This window comes from Choloepus didactylus, chromosome 22 (assembly GCF_015220235.1).
Source record: "Choloepus didactylus isolate mChoDid1 chromosome 22, mChoDid1.pri, whole genome shotgun sequence".
NCBI lineage: Eukaryota > Metazoa > Chordata > Mammalia > Pilosa > Megalonychidae > Choloepus > Choloepus didactylus.
This window is the reverse complement of record NC_051328.1, coordinates 41,917,599-41,931,247: the sequence shown is the minus strand read 5'-3', so window position 1 is coordinate 41,931,247 and position 13,649 is coordinate 41,917,599.

Below are 13,649 nucleotides of genomic sequence, written 5' to 3'. Positions count from 1 at the left end.
ATTAAGCAGAGTGTGGCACCGGGAACTCGGAGGAGAGAGGGAGACATTTGCATATGTGGTATTTTATATTCCTTCTTGTGCGACACTTTGAAAATATATTTGCAAGAGGCATTTTCCAGCCTGAGCCAAGGAGTCCCTTGGGGATGTTTGGCACGCGGCTGTGCCTCTCTCGACAGTGGACGTGTCGGGTCCAGGCACACCCGTCCACGCTGGATTGTGGGAGGGGACCGAGAAGGCAGAGCAGACCCGGGTGGGCTCAGGTCCCAGTTCTGTGGCTTACCAGCCGTGTGACCCAGGGTGCATCATTTTGCTTCTCTGAGCCTCAGTTTCCTCAGTTGTAAGCTAAACCAAGGGTTCAAATGGGAGGTGGACAAGGAGAGAAAGAGCCCCCAAAGTCCACAGCTGCCATGTTTCTCATTGGATGGGCCTGGCTGGGGTCTCAGCAGCTGTGAGGACCCCCACCCATTGCACCTGCACTTGCTGCCGAGGAGGCATTGGTGAGGGGTGTCTGCACAGCTGGATCTCGTGGAAACTGCCTAGCAGCCTGCTTTGCAGAGAGCCTGAGAGGGTGACTGTGAGGACGGTGTTCAGACGTGGGTTCAAATTCAGACTCTCTCTCTTATTAGCCATGAACAGTGGGAAGGGGCCCCATTCTTCCTCGGTTGTGTGTCGGGAATAACAGCTTCTCCCCCAGACGCTTGTAGGGTGGATTCGATGAGATCCTAATGCACATAAAGCCCTCGGCCATTGCTGGGTGCAAAGTAAGGCCCAGAGCATGGCAGCAGAAGCCAAGCAAAGAAGAGCAGAAGATGTTTCCATGTTTTCAGTGAGAGTTCAAAGCACCTGCCCAAGGAGTGGTGTGGCCCATGGGCAAAAGAGAGACGGAAGAGGGAGACACAGCCTCTGCCTGCAGCGGAGGGAGGACATTGGATCAGTGACACCAGGAGCTAAAGAACTGCAATTTTTAATAGGGCTAAGAAGGAAACAAGAAGAAAAAGAATGAAGAGAGGACCCCTAAGAGATGGAGCCATCAAGGAAGGAAGTGGTATTTAAGTTGGTCACTGTCTTATTTAAGTTGATGATGGCTGCTATAATCGATAGACCCCCAATCTCTGCACCCAGCACAATAGGAGGTTATTTCTTGCTCATTCAACATTTATGTGTGGCTGTTGGACAGGTGTCCTTCCTCAAGGTGATCCAGGAACCCGGGCTCCTTTGGTTTTGTGCCTGGACACAATAATCATAAGAAAAAACAAGTTCTGCAAGGTTTGGGGTTACAACCTCAACATATAAAAACCAGTGGTATTTTTATACAGAACAATCCAAAAATGAAGTTAAGAAAACACTTCATTGACAATAGCATTAAAAAGAACATATAAAGAATTACTACAATTTAACAATAAATACAAATAACCCAATCAAAAAATGGGCAAAGGATTTGAATAGACATTTCTCCAAAGCTGATACACAAATGGCCAGTAAGTCTATGGAAAGCTGCTCAGCACCATTAGTCACCAGGGAAACACAAATCAAAACCACACAGAGATCCATCTTCACTCCCACTGGGAGGCCTGTAATCAAAACGTCAGACAGCAAGTGTTGGCAAAGATACGGAGAAATGCAAACCCGTATACACTGGGGCAGAAATGTAACGTGCTGCAACTGCTTTGGAAAACAGTTTGGCCGTTCCTCCAAAAGTTAAACATAGAATTACTCTATGGCTTGGCAATTCCATTCTTAGAAATAGACCCAAGAGAATTAAAAAACCTATGTCCACACCAAAAACTTGTACATAAATGTTTATAGCAGCATCATCATTCATAATATCTAAAGAGTGGAAACAACCCAAAAGTCCATCAGCTGATAAGCGGAGAAGCAGAATGCAGTCTGTCCATATAGTGGAATACGACTGCACAACACAGAGCAGTGAGATGCTGACACCTGCTGCCGTGCGCGTGGGCACTAAACACCTTACGCCACGTGAACGACACAACGGCCACGTCCTACGTGATTTGGTTCGTGTGAAATGGCCAGGACGGGCAGCATGAGGAGTAGATCAGTAGTTGCCCGGGGCTGGGTAGGGAGAGTGGGGTGAGTGCTAAGGGGTACAGGGTTTCTTTTTGGGGTGATGGAGATTTCTGTAATTATAAAGTACTGATGGTTGCACAACTTTGAAAATAAACTAAAACTACTGAGCAGTACGCTTTAAAAGGAAAAATTTTGTTATGTGAATTCTATCTCAATAAAAAAAATGGGCAAAAGACTTGAATAGACCCTTCACCAAAGGACAGACGGAGGGCAAGCGAGCACATGAAGGTATGCCTGAGGCCATTGGCCATTAGGGAAATGCAAATCACAACGCTGGACAGAAACTACCGTGCACTCATTACAATGGCTGAAGTAAACATTAAACTGAAAATATCAAATACTGGCAAGGATGTGAGCAACTGTACTCTCTTACACAGCTGGTGGGAGTGAAGAATGAGAGTGACACTCTGGAAAACAGTTTGACAGTTTCTTATCAAGTTAAACACACACTTATTATATGACCCAGTAATCCTGCTCATAGGCATAAGCCAAAAGAGAGCTGAAGACATACGTCCAGACAAAGAATTGTGCACAGTATTCATAGCAGCTTTATTCACAATTGCCAAAAAGTGCAAACAGCCCAAATGTCTGCCAGCAGATGAGTGGATAAGCCAAGTGTGTTTCACCCATACAGTGGAGTACTACTCACCAGTGAAAATGGATGGACTGTTGATATATGCAAGCAACATGGATAGATTTCATGTATGCTCTGTATCTTGAAAGAAGCCAGTGTCGAAAGGCTTCATACTGCATTATTCCTTTTATATGAATCTGGAAAAGATGACAGTATTGGTACAGAGAGCGTATCAGTGGTTGTCAGGGATTATGGGTGGAAGGAATTTGGGCTGCAGGGGCTGTTCCATCTTCCGATGGTGATGCAGCTTAGACAATCTATACACATGTTAAAACTGAGCATCAGGTGTAAAAAGAGGCAATTACACTGAGTGTTAATTTTAAAAATAATATAGAAAAATAAAAAGATAAAACAGAAGCATAAAATACACCACTAATTTGTAAGCCATATTTTTGGGAAAATAAAATGATTTGGTAGATCTGGGAAGAAATTACCTACATGCCTCCCATTTGTGGCTCAGGTTATATTTCAGCTGGGCAGCCAGGCCCCAGCACCCACGAAAAGGATGGATCCTAAAAGTCACAGAAGCCACCGTGCTGACTGCAGACATTCTGAGGAGGCCAGCGAGGGGGGGTGTCTTCCTTTAACAGATGGGGAAGTGCAGCTCACATGGGAAAACAACCCCAAGACCCTCAGGGATGGTGAGCCGTCCCCTGCTTCAGGTCCACTCCGTGGGGCCAAAACTGAAATTAGGTTTTAATGACTTGGGGATTTCTTAGTTTGTGTCACAAAAACAGAAGGGAAAAACATTATTTGTGAGCATTCTAGCTTCATTATTTTCATTTGAGCAGAACTCCAAGGTCAAATATGGTTTAGAAATGATCCGGGGTGGGGAGACTTGCCATATTCTGCCCCCTAAACCCCTCCATTAGTCTAAATAATCAAAAGTTGACTGTCCTAGTTTGCTAATGCTGGAGAATGCAAAACACCAGAGATGGATTGGCTTTTATAAAACGGGGATTTATTTCGCTACACAGTTACAGTCTTAAGGCCACAAAGCGTCCAAGGCAACACATCAGCAATCATGTACCCTCACCGGAGGATGGCCAATGGCCTCCGGAAAACCTCTGTTAGCTAGGAAGGCAGCTGGCATCTGCTCCAAAGCTCCGGCCTCAAAACGGCTTTCTCCCAGGACGTTCCTCTCCAGCAAGCTTGCTTCTCTTCAAAACATCACTCCCAGCTGCACTCTCTTCCTCCCCCCGAGTCAGCTCATTTATATAGCTCCACCGATCAAGGCCCACCCCGAATGGGTGGGGCCACGCCTCCATGAGAACATCTCATCAGAATCATTGCCCACAGCTGGGTGGGGCACATTCCAAGCAAATCCAACCATCACCAAAATGCCTGCCCCATACAAAACCACAAAGATAATGGCATTTGGGGGACACAATACACTCAAACCGGCACATTCCAACCCCTGAACCCCAAAATGACATTATCTTTCCAAATACAAAATACATTCATTCCATCACAATAACCCAAATCACTTCAGTAACAAAAGTTAAGTACAAAATCCCATCAAAATCAGTTTAGGCTTGGTCAGTTCTAAGGCATAATTCCCCTCTAGCTGTGGATCTGTGAACCTAGAACAAGTTATGTGCTTCCAATACACAAAGGAGAGACATTCATAGGATGAACATTTCCATTGCCATAAGGAGAAACAGTAAGGAAAACAGGGTTAACAGGAGCAAAACAGTTCCTAAAACCCACAGGACAAAGTCCATTAGATTTCAAAGTCCGAGAGTCATTTCCTTGGGGCTTGAGAGAGTGGGAGCCTAACCCTTCCCAAGGGCCTTTTCTGCAGCCCGTTCCTCTCCAAACACTTAGGTGAGTGCTCCAACATTTCCACACCCTGGGGAGACCACCTTCTCGGCCCCACCCTCCTCAAACATCGGGGCAGCTCCCGGATTCCCTTCCATCTCCGGGGCACACTCTCAACCCCTTCAGAACAGTGGGGTGGCAGCCAGGCTCTCCCCAATTCCCTGGAAATGTGCTCCACCCTCTTTGGGACCTGAGGTGGCAAAACTCTTCCAGAGCATCGAGGCGGAAAGCCCGCCCTCGACCTCCAGGGCAAACTCACCCTTTCCATGCATGTGGGCTGCTCTGCTCTCCCAGCCCTAAACCTCTTGACTCCAGACCTCAACCTCCATGGCTCTGTCTTTGAAGAGATTTTTCCTTTAATTTTTTCCTTGTCTGTCTCCTCCAGTCCAGACCGGCAATGGCTCTGTCTATAAAGATCTCGCAAAAATTCTGTTGGCTTTGCATGAAGCATGCAGGGGTCAAAGCCATCAGACAATAGGAGTTTCCACAAATCCTTTCTGCTTAACTCCTTATCCAATCTTGGCTTGTCCTCAGGTTGGGCTGTAGCTTCTGGGATTCTACCCACTGGAAGCCCGTAATTTTCCAAGCCATCAACTTCTGGTTTCTTTGAACCCAAGAGTTCAGTTCTAAGTTTCTCTCTCTCTGCTCGCATTTTACTATAAGCTGCAAGGAGAAGCCAGGATACGTCCTCCACACGTAGTCTGGAGATCTCCTCAGCTAAGTATTCCAAGTTGTTGCTTCCAGATTCTTCCTTCCATCTGACACCAGGACTCAATTTTGCCAAATTCTCTGCCACTTTAAAACAAGGATCGCCTTTCTTCCAGTTTACAACACATTCATCATTTCTGTTCAAGTCCTCATCAGAAGTATCTTTAGAGTCCATATTTCCACAAACAGTCTCTTTAAAGCAGTTTTGGCCTTTTCTGTCAAGCTCCTCACAACTCTTCCAGAAATTCCCCCTTATCCATTTAAAAAGCCATTCCAACATGTTTGGTATCTGCAAACTCAGCAGCAAAAGCACCCCACTTCTCTGGTACCAAAATCTGTCTTAGTTTGCTAATGCTGGAGAATGCAAAACACCAGAGATGGATTGGCTTTTATAAAACGGGGATTTATTTCGCTACACAGTTACAGTCTTAAGGCCACAAAGCGTCCAAGGCAACACATCAGCAATCGGGTACCCTCACCGGAGGATGGCCAATGGCCTCCGGAAAACCTCTGTTAGCTAGGAAGACAGCTGGCATCTGCTCCAAAGCTCCGGCCTCAAAACGGCTTTCTCCCAGGACATTCCTCTCCAGCAAGCTTGCTTCTCTTCAAAACATCACTCCCAGCTGCACTCTCTTCCTCCCCCCGAGTCAGCTCATTTATATAGCTCCACCGATCAAGGCCCACCCCGAATGGGTGGGGCCACGCCTCCATGAGAACATCTCATCAGAATCATTGCCCACAGCTGGGTGGGGCACATTCCAAGCAAATCCAACCATCACCAAAATGCCTGCCCCATACAAAACCACAAAGATAATGGCATTTGGGGGACACAATACACTCAAACCGGCACATTGACTTATTCACATTCTACTTTGTCAACAGAGGCCTTGTGTTTAAGGTTTTCCAGTAATTGTACCTAACACTGCAATTCTTCTTTATATCTCATTATTGCATTTGGAGCAATTGGATTGCTTGCAACCACTATATTTACCACAGTCACCTTCTCCACCTATTTTCTTTTTCTTTTTTTAAAGGATAATGGTGTCACTAATTCTTCAGGGTTCACAAAGTCTCTTTCAAATACACTTTTTCTCCCAAAGATTTGTGAAATGAATGAGTGCGTCGCCGTGAGATTTTGGCCTAATAGAGTCTGTGTGTGTTCTAGGAGGCGTGGAGTGGAGTGCCATGGCTTAAAGCACAGGGGGCACGTGGAGGGGCTCGGAAAACCGCATGCAACTTTGAATGAATGTTTCCGGGCAGTGTCTGTAGCTTTCGGAAGAATTTTTAAAGGCCCCAGGACTCCTTCAAAACTTAATAACTGCTGGTCCTTTCCAGGGCCTTTGCTGATGACTGACGTGGTTGGAAGTCGGGTTTTAGAGCCACTGCCTGCTTCTCCGCAGGGGGAAGGGGCAGGCGGAGGGAGGAGGAGAAGGCCGAGGGCGCAGGTGGGTTTTGCAGATGTGTCTGTGCTTGAATCCCAGTGTTGCACTGGAGAGAAACCACCTAAGCTCTCTGAGGCTCCGTTTCCTTATCTGTCAGGTGGGGGTCTCCGTCCTGGATCCCGGGGGAGCTGGGGAAGGCCGGGTTCAGGGACACAGCGCACGCCACGGTTGCTTCCAGCAGGTCTCTCCCTGTGCTGTGCCAGTGTTGACAACAGCTGCTGTCCACCGAGGGTCACTCTGGGGTATTGCTGTCAGCTTTTTACGTGTGTCCCCCACTCAGCGCCTCAGGAAGGTGACTTGTCCGAGCTCACACCCTGGAAAGTGGTGGAGCCGAGAGCTGACCTGAGTCTGCGTGGCTGCGAAGCGCTTGGCACCCAGGCACAAGGGCGGCCTTGCCCCAGCGTCCTGCTCCCACCTCGAGGCCCAGGGAAGAGACGGGGAGCTGCCGGTGCCTCCGCCGGGTCCGTGGGGCGTGGAGCCTCTGTGGTCCCTCGCGGAGACCAGCAGTCCTGGTGGATGGCGGCCGGCTGGCAGAGGCCACGGGTCGGTTCTGGCTGTGAGGGTCCTGGCCCCCCAAGGTCTCCCAGAGCTCCGGAGAGGCCTGAGGGTCTGGGTCCCGGGGCCACCGCTCCTTGCAGGGCCCAGGAGAGCTCTGCAGAGGCCACGATGAGCTGGGAATGCTGTTGTGCAAACTTCCTGCAAAAACCACCCCTCACAGAGCCTCACACGAGGGGAGCGTAAAACAGATAGAACCAGACCTCGGGCAGAGATGGACGCAGGGGCCCGTTCCTGCATCTTCTTCCAGGCTGTCTGGGAATTAGACTCTGGAAAATCAGTCTGCAACGGTTTCTTCAGGGATCCTCTCGGGCCAGGAAGAAGGTCAAGCCCAGCGCTGGGGGCTTCTACTCCTGCTGGGCCACCCCTGCACCCCCACCCCTGCATCCCCCACGCCCGCACCCCGCACTTCTGCACCCCCACACCCCGTGGCCCCACACCCCCGTGGCCCCACCCCTGTGCTCCACGCCCCCATGCCCCATGCCCCTGCACCCCTGCACCCACACCCCGCCCCCGCACCCCCGTGCCCCCCAACCCTGCACCCCCCACCCCCGCACCGCCACACCCCACACCTCTGTACCCTGCACCCCTGCACCCCACACCTCTGCACTCCATCCCTGCTCCCTCCACCCCCTGTTCCTCACACCCCTGTCCTCCCCTTCTTGTGAGACCTTTGGGGGGAGCTGGGGTTTGGTCTCGGCCCCCCTCCTCAAGGCCGAGTGGCCCCTGGCAAGCCTCTGAGCGTCCAGGAGCCAAGTCCTCAGCCAGAGGTGGGCTGATCTCCGCCCTGACGACGTGCGCACAGCACGGCTCTTGGGAGCGGTTAAGTGTCATCTAGGGCATTCTAAGAGGTTGATGCGCAGTGGGCATCTGCTTGATAACTGCTGTTCCTCCTAGCAGTTGGTAGATTTGAAAAAATAAATATAGGTGAGCTCGGGAAAACGTGCTGGGCTCTCTGGCCCTGGGACCCCCAGCCCACCCAGTCCCCTCCTGTGCGCTGGAACCCTTCTCTTTGTGTGCTGGGATTCATGCTCGTCGTCCCCTAGAATGCATTGTCGCCTTTGGGGTCTGGAATGTAATCCTCGTTGTGTTCTAGAACGGTTGTTTTCAACCTGTGTCTTCCTACATAGCGCTGGGCATTGGAAGGCAGGGGTGCGGGGTCAACTCAGAGAGACTGGGGGAGGGGACAGGTGGCCGGGCCCCACTCACTGCTCCCGCAACAACTGTTTCAAGATCTGTTTCACAGCCTGAAAGATGTTACTGGAGGAAAAGGATCTTTCCGGGGTCCTAGACACAGGCACAGTGGAGTGTCCCTTGGAGTCTGGGTCGTCTCCAGAACGCTGGCCAACCCCGGCCCTTCCCCAGCCCCACTCAAAGAAACATATGGGGGTGCAGGGGAGAAAGACTGTCAGATGAGCCCAAAGCTACTCTCATTTAGATTTTTAAGAAGTAAACCCTGTGCAACTGTAGGTGCTGCGACAGCGTTGGCAGTGAGGTCTTTGTGACACATCTTATATCTAGGGAGCCCCCGGCCTGAGAGTGGAGCATCCCCACAGCCAGAACGTTTCCCCCCTTCTTTGTCTTTCTGTCTGCCCAAGATGCAGACCTCGCAGGAGCGAGATTGTGGGGAGTTGAATAAAGGGGTTTGGGGGGGATGCTGTCTGGGTTTCCTGGTGCAGCCACCGGCCTGGCGGCTTAGAACAACACAGGTTCATTGTCACCCAGCCCTGGAGGTGAGTGGTCCAGATCAGCGTCACAGGCTGACGTCAGGGGTCGCAGGGCTGGTTCTCCTGGGGGCTCTGGGGGCAAAGGCTTCCTGCCCCTTTCAGTTTCTAGGGGTCACCTGCACCCCTTTGCTTGTGGCCCCTTCCTTCGTCTTCAGCACCCATCACTTCATGAGGAGCGTTCTCTCAGATTTCCTGCCTCCCTCTTACAAGGGCCCCTGTGATCACCTGAGACCCCCCCCCCCCCCCGCCACACGAACTCAATACATTCTCCCCATCTCAAGGTCCTCAGTGTAATCACATCTGCAAAGTTCCTTCACAGGTTCTGGACATTGGGGTGAGGGCATTTTGGGGGCCGTTATTCAGCCAACCACAGAAGATAAAGAACCCAGAACTAGGAAAAGTGAGAGGCCCGTACCACCCCAAGGCCACGCCGTCCCAGCTGGGGGCCCAAAGCAAGGAGTGGGCTGGTTGGTCCCAGGGGCTCAGCCCAGGGCTGGCCGGGGCAGAGCGCGGGGTAGGGGTGTGGGGAGTGGATCTGGGGGGATAAATGCAGCAGCTTCAGCAGATGGGTGGGGGGGGGTGAAAGGCTCCCAGCAAAGGCCCTTTGCGGGGAGCCCACCTGGGAAAACAAAGGCCTGGGGGCGGAGGAGGTCAGCCCTTGGCTCGTTAGCCCTGGGCCTGGGGCTTTTACGAGCTGTCAGGCACCTCCTCTGGCTTTGTGACAGTGGCTTTCCCTCCAGACACGCCAGGGAGCGAATGCTTTTAAGACAGGACTTCTTGACTGTGTCCTGTCTTCCCAGTTAATGTGTGTGTTTGGAATGTTCCCACGTGTGATTGAGGCAGCTTTACCAAGGCCCTTTGTTCTGCATCTGGTGTGACTTCTCGGTTTTCTCGCCCTAGAGCTGGAAGCCTACTCGCAGCTTTCCAGAATGGTCCCCACTGCTGTCCACCGGGAGCTCCCGCCCTTTCCCCGGAGCTCGGCTGGGACGTTGGATTAGGGCTGGAGTCGGGTCCCCGGTCCCGCCCTATGCTGGAGGGGCTGCTGGGCACCACGGGTCCCCTCCCTCAACGCCTGCTCCCCCCACCCTCTGGGCTCCCCGCTGCTCCCCCCACCACTGTTCCCTCCTGATCCCCCTGCCAGGGACGCTTTCCCCTCCCTGGGGTCTGCTCGAGGCTGGCCGCCCCCATGACTCCTCCCCGGCCCCGGCCCTGTTTGATTTCCTTCGTGGCCCTGGGGGGACACGATGTCTGTGCTGGTTTGTTGTGTGCCCCCCTCCCACTAGTTGGCAAGTCCCACCGGACTGAGACGTTGTCTTGTTCCCTGCTGTGCCTCACCCCAGAAGGAAAGCCTGAGACGGGAAGGTGCCGACAAACGCCCGGTGCGTGAAAATGAGACGGCAGCGAACTCTCTCCAGGTCAGTTACACGCCCACAGCCACACACCGTCCCTGACAGACGCCAGTGCTAATCCACCGCGAGAAGAACACTCTGATGCCAGAGTGCGTCTGCGTCTCCACCTGCGGCGGCCTCTTAAAGGAATGGCGCTCCGACGACGCTGCGGTGAGGGCCCGCCCGGGAGCATCACGCTCGGGAGGAAGCCAGACCCAAAAGCACACGTAAGGTTTGACCCTGTTGGTAGGTAACGTCCAGAATCAGCACATCCATAGACGGGAAGCAGGAGGGTGGTGCTTAGGGGCTGGGGAGGGAGGTGTGGGGAGGGTCCGCCACGGGCCTGGGGTTCCCGCTGGGGTGGTGAAGGGGTTTTGGAACTAGATGAGGTGGTGGTTGAACAACGTGGTAAAGGTAATAAATGAAAATGCTCCTGAGTTGTGTGCTCCAAAATGGTTCATTTTATGTGATGTTCATTTCACCTTGACAAAAAACAAGCACACACACAAGAGCGTCGCTGTCCTGGTGGTGACACTGTGTTTTGCAAGATGTTACCTTTGGGGGAAATGGGGCAAAGAGCACATGGCATCTCTCTGTATTATTTCTTATAATTGCATGTGAATTTATGATGATCTCCAAATGAAAAGTTTAATTTAACAAAGTTTTATTACAATAGAAGATTGTAGATACTTATATGAAGTTTAATTTCTCTGAAGGTTAAAATTCCGTGAATATTGAGCGCCACTTGGGGGCAGATGGCGGAAGGGGAGGGTGCCCGCTGCCCACTCCGTGCCCTCCGTCCGGCCCCTTCGAGAGGCTGGAGTTCCCGGGGCGGCCACATAGGGTGTCACGAGGGCGAGTGGCAGCGGCTGCTGCACGGCCGAGGCCACGGGGTTAAGCGTGCTTTCCGAGCACCAAGCCACTGAAGATGGAAGTGCACAGGGGTAGGTGACAGTGAGAAGGAGTGCAGTGGTGCAGGTAAAAATGAAACTCAGGTCCAGTTTCCATCCAAAGCGAACCCGATGGGGGCTGCTGAAGTTCTCTGTGTTGCCTTTGAAGAATTCCCAGAGTGGGGTGGGGCAGGGGGTGGGGACGGCCCTGCCGTGTGTGTTGGGGAAGGGCCAGCAATCCCGGACATTTCGGGCAGACCCTTTTTCTTATGCACATTTCACCCCAGCTGACAACGCACACTGGTGATTTCCACTCAGAAGGAGCTCAGCCAAGATGAGTGGATGAAAGGAAATGAGGAAGTGGAAACAAAACAACACTTCAGCGAAGCCCAGGTCAAGTGAGTTTTGAACCTATGCTTTTGTGTACTAAGTATCCATAATCAATCCGTTCCTTCTGACATTTGTCTCTCTGTGATGCAGTGTGATGCAGTGGAAACTTCTGCATTTCTTTCTTTAAAAAATAATTTAAATCGGATACAAAATGTTTTGTTATAATACAAAAAAGTAATTGTGAGGACCCAGGGCCCCTCCGCCGTCACTGAGATACAGGAGCCGCCCATCCGACCAGGCAGCAGGCCCCGCCGGGGGGCAAGCATTAAAACTTCCTCCTCTCATCACTAGCAGTGAGAAATCTCGTGAGGAACTCCATTGTCACAAACCTTTGTCAGCCCCCACCCCGGCACTCCCCTCTCTCCCTCTGCAGGACAGCGGAGTGCTGACTTCTGTCTCCCCACCCGCTGCCACTGGGAAGCAGTGTCCCCTGTTTTTTAAGTCCCTAATCAAACTCATGGGTAACTCCGGGCCAGACGTGTTCTTTGGTCTTGGGGCTAAGCTGGGTTGGAACAGTAGTGCATGGTCATTAAATAAAATATAGACATGCAATAAGAACAAAAATTAAAACATGGCATCTCCATCTTCCGCAACAAAGCCGTTTGTATCTGAAGAATATGTTAGCTTCCTGGGGCTGCTGTAATAAATTACCACAGACTGAGGGGTGTAAAGCAACAGAAATTAATTCTCAGACCTCTGGAGGCAGAAGCCCGAAATTGAGGTGTCAGCCGGCCCTGCTCCCTCCGAGGGCTCCTGGGGGGCTCCTTTCTGCCCCTTCCAGCTTCTGGGGGCCCTGGCATCCCTTGGCTCATGTCCTTGTCCCTCCCATCCCTGCCTTCCTCTCCACGTGCCTTCTCCCCTCTGCATGTGCCTGCACCCAAATTTCCCTCTTCTCTTGAGGACACCGGTTGTTTGGGATTTGGGACTCGGTGTGATCCAGGATGGCCTCATCCCAACTAGAAGACTTCTGTAAAGACCCCGTTTCCAAATGAGGCCCCATCCGCAGGTATGGGGGGTGAGGAGGCGAGCATCTGATTTTGCAAGACACGGTTCAGCCTCAACCAAGGAGCAAGCAGAATATTTGAAATTCATGGTATGATCTGTTAACATGTTTTGCTTTAAGGAGGTTAGATTTGTGCTAGTTTATGTCCTTCAGATTACGTTGGGGTTCCTTGTGTGGTCAGTGAAGGCAGTAAGTTTATGCCTTTGTAACTGGGCTTCAAATATAATTGCTATCATCAACGGCAGCAGAAATTTGGAGCCGTCTTTGCATCTTTGCCAGGCCGTCCATGGGAGCTGTGATTTATTTAATCTTGAATTAATGGTGAGAATACTACACCTGATCATATTGTTGTTTTTTCTTTTATTTTTAAATGGGAAACACAGTTGTTCTGCCCTGGATTTTAAACCAATTTAGAGGTCCTGTCACTCGCGCTGGAGTCCCCTGAGGACGGCTGACGTCTCTGCACGTTGCATTTCCTCCCGCTCCAGACGTGATGAGGACAGGGCTGGGGTCAGGTGAGCCCACGGGCCCACACGGGCCCAAGTCCCTGCTCCTCCACTTACGAGCTGTGCGCCTCGGTGTACTCCGTGCAGAATGGGGTAACCAGGCCTCACCGTGAGCTGCTGCGAGCACCAAAGGAGCTGATGTGGTCAGCAGGGCCCTGCCCATTGTAAACCTCCCTGAGTGAGGGGCTGTTATTTCAAAGTGGAAAAGCATGGTGTGATGAGAGTGATTATTCTTTCTACCACATCTGTCCCAACAGTGCTGAAAAGACAACCTTCTCGAATGTCCTGGGCCTCAGTTTTCTTGTCTGGGAAGTGGGGTGGCTGCAGTGGGTGATCTTTGAGGTTCTCTTTGGCTCTCTTGCACTTTGTGGCGTCCCGCCAGCCCGTCACGCTTTCTTCTAACTCAGAGTTGCATCCCGGCAGCCCGAGTCCAGCGCTGCCCCCAGGTGCGCTCGGTTAGGTTGGCAGGTGATCTTTGAACCCCCTGGCACTTTTGA